Here is a 5,639-nt window from a genome sequence, read left to right on the forward strand (position 1 = left end):
TCCGGCCCACTCTGAGCCTGGGCTGGGACTGGTCCCGCTGGCGCAGGGTAGCAGGAAGCTCTCCGCACACCTACCGGACCTGGGCTAGGACTCAACATTCAACTTTTGATCCTGCCCAGGGCTGGTTTCCACAGATTCCCAATGTGCACTGAAGTTACTTTTCCTATTATCTTGGTGTAAAATAATTGGCTTCTTTTTATCACTAATCTTTTCGGCAAGCAGCTGTCCAAGACAACCAAATGTGCACGCTTTTCTTTTCTGGACAAGTTTCACATTCATGTGCTCTATCTTTTCCTTATGATTTTTAGCATAAACCTGGCTAAAAATAATCCACTGTACTCATACCACAAACTGAATATTGGTTCGCCTTTGAAATTAAAGGGAAATGTTTATAACAGACTGCGTAAAATAAGGATGAAAATCAATGATCATAGATACAAATAAATAACTCATGCCAATTTTTTTTTACAGATGCAAGAGTTCTCTCTTTCTTCATATATCTGGAAAATATTCATCTGGGATATGATCCAGATTTGAACATCAGATGGTGCAAGCTTAACAGTGGGTGTAATCCAAGTTGCAGAGTTACACTCATTGAATAGAATTATAATTTCTGTTTCCCAGATTGTAAACAGTGAGACAGTTTGGCAAATCTAAAAACCTTTCATTGATCCTTTTACTTTTACTTTAGGAAAATAAGAGTGATTTCTTAAATTAAAACTTAGGTGATAGTTAATGCAATAATTAGTACTCATGGACTTTTTAATCTAACTGATTTCCTAACTATGGAAAAAAATACAGAGAAGCACAGATATATTTCTTTACTTTTATTTATTCTTTTGCTACTTTTTATTCATTTCTCTTCTCAGGTTCTACTGTATTGCTTTTTTTTTAAATTGAGCTATCAGTCTTTGGAGTACAAATATAAGAAATACATTTTTATGAGAGGCAAAGGGAAATCACTTGAAATTTCTTGTTAAGTTAGATGGGTTGAGTACTCTTGCAAACACTTTGCATGGATATTTATGAAGGAAGTGTTTTCTAATAAGGAAGTGTTTCTATATCAATTGTAACAATTCTCTCTTCTCCTTTAGGAGAGAGCTGATGACATATGAACATACCTAAGATTACCCTTCTCAAAGTCCATTATCTTTTTCTTACTGCTTGTGAATTATGATCATAATGGCTTTCTCACTGCACTTAATGAATGATTTTTCATGTTCTACCTGCTTCTGTCCAATTCATTATGAGGAGAGAAATTGTTTCAGGACAGTCATAGATATGCGTGCAGTGATTCTCCATTAGTAGAGCCTGGCAGTGTGAAGTACTCTAGTTAAAGAATATTATGCCTACCAGCCAAAGGGCGCCACTCAATCTAATGGAATCTTCATTTCCTGTAATACCTATTCTACCCTTTGCATAGAAGCAAAGGACAAAAGTACCAAAGACTATTTCAGAATAGGGGGAAAACATCCAGAAAAATACTTATTAAAAAAAAAATGAAGCTCTTTTTTTTTTTTCAGCCTGCTGGAAAGATGGCGGATATTCAGACAGAGTGCGCCCACCAGAAGCAGTCGACTCTTCCAAAACAAGAAGAAGGTTCTTCTGGGAGAAACTGGCAAAGAGAAGCTCCCTCGGTACTACGAGAACATCGGTCTGGGCTTCAAGACCCCCAAAGAGGCCATCGAGGGCACCTATATTGATAAGAAATGCCCCTTTACCGGTAACGTCTCCCTCCGGGGGCGTATCCTGTCTGGTGTGGTGACCAAGACGAAGATGCAGAGGACCACCGTCATCCGCCGGGACTATCTCCACTACATCCGCAAATACAATCGCTTTGAGAAGCGCCACAAGAACATGTCGGTGCACCTGTCCCCCTGCTTCAGGGACGTCCAGATAGGCGACATCGTCACAGTGGGCGAGTGCAGGCCCCTGAGCAAGACTGTACGCTTCAACGTGCTTAAGGTCACCAAGGCTGCCGGCACCAAGAAGCAGTTCCAGAAGTTCTAACTCCACCTGGCCACCCCCCCCCCCCACAAGGGAATAAAGTTATTCTGACTCTTGAAAAAAAAAAAAATGAAAAGACTACTCCAAGATATTAGGGTTTGCAAGCATTTAATGTTTTGTTATCCTTCAATATATTATCTTAATAATACTCCTTATATAAGCTTAAGATTATGATGCTTTCCTAGTTGGGAAATTCAACCTTAGAGTAAGAATTTGCTATCCAGCTATGGCAGCGCATGCCTGTAATCCCATCACCTGAAATGCAGTCAGGAGGATCAGTACCAGTTCAAGCCAGACGGAGCTACACAGAGTGTTTAAAATCAGTCTACACTGCAGAATGAGATCTTGTCTCACAAAACAGAACAAGACAAACAACAAATATTTGTTTTCTTTCTACAAGCACAATTGTATGTAAACAACTGAAAGCAAGCTAGAATAAAATATAAAGATGCTTCAGTTTTTGTTTGTTGAAGAAATCAGAATTCAAAGTGAGTCACACTAAAGGGAATTTAAGGCTAGGTGTGATACCATGCACCTGTAGTTCCAGTGTTCAGGAAGTTGAGGCTGGAGGACTTGGAGGTCAGCCTGGGATACACAGTGACATTAAAGCCTGTCCTGGATTAGAGAGCAAGGCTTGGTAGACTTGGTGGCAGTGGTGGCGGTAGGAAGAAACAGTAAACCATTTTTCCCTTAACCAATTCTATCTCAAATGTTAAGCTGCCATTTTAGCATTTTTCAGAAGTCATTCAAACTTTACCTTATCGTTCAACTGATTTTGTATTTATGTTTAGAATCAGCACTTATGTTCAATTATAGATTGCAAGAAACTTTGAAGCATAGTATTGATTCATGTTCAGTTGGTATATTTCACAATCAAGACAGTTAAGTTTAGAAAGTCCATTTAATAATGTATATGCTATTAAGGCTCGGCAGAACTTAACAAGTTTCTTTACCATTATATTATAATTTTAGCACAATTAAAATTTTTACTTGCATTTTTAAACCTATTTTTGATCTTTCACATAAATTGAAAATTGCATTGCAATTTCTCTGAAAATGTTGGTTCTAATATTATTTTTGATTAGATATTGATAAGAATAATTTTCAGTTATTGTTTTACTGGAACAATTTTTATAGTTGCAGCTTTCTTAAGCAGACTTTATCATGAAATAGTACCAGTGAACTTTCTAAAGGGTTTTTGGAGCACAAATAAATTTGGTTTGCTTTGGATTTTTGAGAAAATAGCTAGTATTTGTCATGGAGGCTTCACAAAGTAGAAATATATCCCAAGTATATGTCTGTATTTTAGCCTTTTTTAATTTTGTTTTTTTTCCAGGGTATTTGACAATAGAGTAGATCTAAGGTAGTTAAAATGAAGTAAATCAACTCAACAGAGGGACAGATCCTCAAGGTCAGCCAGTGTGAAATCTAACTAATGAACTGAAGAAGAAAATCCTTAGAAATTGTGAATTACTTCCTTGGTTCTGCAATGGTTGTGCCTCAATTTTGACCTAAGCATTCTGCGTCATACTTCCAAGTTTATCTACACATGCGGTTATCAAGTGATAGTCCTTTTATATATGCATGCCCAAAATTGCATATATATATTGGTTCATTCATATTTTTGAGGTAACATCCTAAAGCTTGAGGCGCAATTGCTAGAAATTCCAATAAATGACTCAGTGTCATACAACTACCTATTGGTTCAAGCTGGTAAAATGACTGGAAATATCTCTTCAAGACAGAAATATTTCACTCATATTTTTTGAGGTGGTCAGGCATTTGAAGATGGAAAACTAAGGTGAAAACATCGCTCATAGAATCTAGATATTTGCTCCTTTAAAAAATCGTTTCTCTTGGGCCAGCCAAATAGCTCAGTGGATTAAAGCACCTGCAAGCAGGCTCAGGGACTGGCGGTTCGATCCCCAGGCCTGCTGTGTCGACCCTGTCTCCCAGGGGCGCGCTGAGACTGGGATTGAGACTGGGCGTGGTGGTGTGCACCTGTAATGCGAGCACTTGGGAGGCTGCAAACAGGAGAGTGACTACGAGTTGAATCTAGTAGTGAGATCCTGAACACCCTGTAGTCCCTTCCCTAAAAATACAGAAAAAAAAAATTATTTCTCTAACTCCAATTTTTGACACTTCTATTACTTTAAAAAAACCTGTTTATTTATTTATTTATTTATTTATATAGTACAGGGTCTCCCTACACAGCTCAGAGTCATGGCGATCCTCCTGTTTCAGCCTCCCTAGCACTGAGATTACAGGCATGCACCACCATGCCCTGTTTCAGTGAACGGCTTGCCCATGGTTCTGGAGCCGGCATGTCTTGCAGTACTGGGAATACAACTCTGGGGGTCCTTGAGCTTGCCAGGCAGGTGCTTAGGCCCCCAAACTATCTCTCCAGCACTTGCATATAACTTTTTATAATTGCTGATTAGTTGGAGTTCGAATAAAATGATGGAAAAAGTGTTTCTTGAACGGAGATTGTAAATAAGCATATTTCTTCTAAATATGTTTCACTTAGCAAAAATGTTTCTTAAACATTAAAATTACTAATATGAAAGCCAGAAGATTATGAAACCAGCTTCAGAAAAATTACCATGAATTTTGTGGAAGAAATAGTTTTGTACTTTTAATGAATACAGTAAGAGGGAAACTTTTGTTATCTTTACCTCTGAAAACATTGAGGTAAACTGAACCAGAAGGAACTTCCTGGCATATATCATAACACATCACTGCTCATACATAAATTTTGCATTCATAATCTTTGGTTCACTCTAGAGAATCTCTTGTGTCTACTTAAATTTTAATTTTTTGTTACATTTAAGCACCATGTGCTTTGTGGTGTGATCAATGATTAGCTGATTTATCTTGCACATAGCAGTGAAATTCAGAGAAAAGCTGCTCTAATAAAAGATAATGGGAGGACCAGCAGTATAGGTCAGTGGACTAAGTGCTTGTTTAGGTAAGCGCAGGGGCCAGGGTTCGATCCCTGGCACCACATGCTACGCCTTGCCACGCCCTTGGGCATGCTGGGCTGGTGATGGAGCCTGCACATGGTGGCACAAACCTGTAATCTCAGCACCAGGAAGACAGAAATCAGGAGGATCATTGTGATTCTGAACTGTGTAGTGAGATCCTGCATTTAAAAAAAAAGACACAACTTAAAAGAAAAAAGATAATTGAACTTTCTTGAGGAATGTGTTTGGGGTAAAGTTTATGTTTACATATATTGAAAATACAGTCTAGCAATAATGTACGCTCACACCCCTGAAGGAGTTGTCATAATTATATGGAAACAAGATGTATCACAATTACTTCCTGCTCTATTATTTTCCATTTGTAAATAAGTGAAAATTTATTTAAATTACACACATAATGCCAATTTTCAGCTATGAATAGGAATATGTTTTATCCTTTCATTAGTTAAGAGAATTAAATATTACATATGAAAATTTTCAAGCCTTTGACACAAAATAAGTAATAAAACAATTGAGTTTTAGTTTCCTTTTAGCTTTACCTTGTTCCTGCTCTCTCTCTCTCTCTCTCTCTCTCTCTCTCTCTCTCTCTCTCTCTGTCTCTCTCTGCCTTAATTCCATGGCATGGAGTTCATTCACTAATTCTTGGAG

General features: G+C 37.9%; 1 pseudogene; it reads left to right on the plus strand.

The window, feature by feature from the left end:
- Positions 1 to 1,535: 1,535 nt before the first annotated feature.
- LOC101582795 lies at positions 1,536 to 2,024 on the plus strand (annotated as a pseudogene).
- The last annotated feature ends 3,615 nt before the right edge of the window (positions 2,025 to 5,639 follow it).

This window comes from Octodon degus, unplaced genomic scaffold (genome assembly GCF_000260255.1).
Source record: "Octodon degus isolate 3935 unplaced genomic scaffold, OctDeg1.0 scaffold00018, whole genome shotgun sequence".
NCBI classification, from domain to species: domain Eukaryota; kingdom Metazoa; phylum Chordata; class Mammalia; order Rodentia; family Octodontidae; genus Octodon; species Octodon degus.